We start from the raw sequence: 1,312 nt of genomic DNA, 5'->3' as shown, positions 1-1,312 counted from the left end.
CCCCCAAAAAAAAAAACAGAAAAATCTAACACATCTAATTTTTTTACATAATTAAAATTGAAAAAAAAAATTTAATTAATTAACATTAAACTGGATTAATCAATAAACTAATTAATCAATAAAATACATTATTAAGCAAAGAAGATAATAAAGGGGAAAAATATTTAATGAAAGAGATAGACTAAATTCAGAAAACTAAAATTTCACCTCATGGGCGATGCTTAGGAGATGCACCCACCACTAAAACTTGTACAAACAATTTGCCGAGACAAAATTCATTTCGTTGCATGGCCCGGAGAGTGAAACGAAAGCAATGTTATGAAAATCATTAAATATCCCATACTTCGAGTCACATATTAGTCAGCATATCGGGATAATTATCGCACTGGTTCGCTACCGTAGGCCTTTGCAGGCATCTGAAAGAATTTACGATTCTTTTTTTAGGGAAAACCCACCAATTCTCAGTCAATATCAATGTTCTTGTCAACCGAATGATTATTTATTTGCTTCCTCTTCTTTGTTGTTTGAATTTTTTTTTTTTTTTTTTTCATATGATCAATCACTTAGAGGATGTCCCACATATTCATGTAACACGGTGACTGAAGAAGAAAGGTCGCGGTTCTTACCTACTCGGCTACTCAGGCGAAATTGAATTATTCATCCTCCCCATTTTCCCCCTCCTCCTCTTCCTTACAAAGTTTAGTTCTTTTTTAACGAACCTGTGTGCGTGTGTGATAAGGATATTTACTGCAATTTCAGTCCATTTCATACCTTTGTGACTTTAATTGAAGATTATTTGGAAATTTTTAAACTAAAATTGACATAAGACCATATGGGGCATGTCATCGCTATCTCACTAAGTTTTTGCAATTTTGTGGGTTCGAAAAAGACAGGCAGACAAACTAAAGGACAGGTAGTGGAAATAACCCGATTAAGAATATATATATGTATATATATATATATATGTATATATATGTATACATATAAATTTTCTGCTTGCCACTCCCCTCCCCCACCACCCGACAAATAAAAATATAATTAATAGTGGGTATAAAAGTGAAAGTATGAAAACAGTAAATAAAATAAAATAAAAAAAAAAAATTAAAAAGTCATAAAAACTACTTTAATTAGAAAATAATGAAATTCAAAAAAAAAAAAAAAAAAAGAAGAGATTACGAAAGTAATCCGAATAAATAAATTAATAAAGCGAAAGGTAAACTTCATTAAAATAGAGTAAAATGAAAATGAAATAAAAGCCAACTTTATAGAAGTCTCAAAAAAAACTTTGCATTTACGTATAAAACAAAAAAGG

Source organism: Glossina fuscipes, unplaced genomic scaffold, assembly GCF_014805625.2.
Source record: "Glossina fuscipes isolate IAEA_lab_2018 unplaced genomic scaffold, Yale_Gfus_2 1, whole genome shotgun sequence".
In the NCBI taxonomy this organism is placed as follows: Eukaryota; Metazoa; Arthropoda; class Insecta; order Diptera; family Glossinidae; genus Glossina; species Glossina fuscipes.
The sequence above is the reverse complement of the archived record's forward strand: the minus strand, read 5'-3'. Positions refer to the sequence as shown.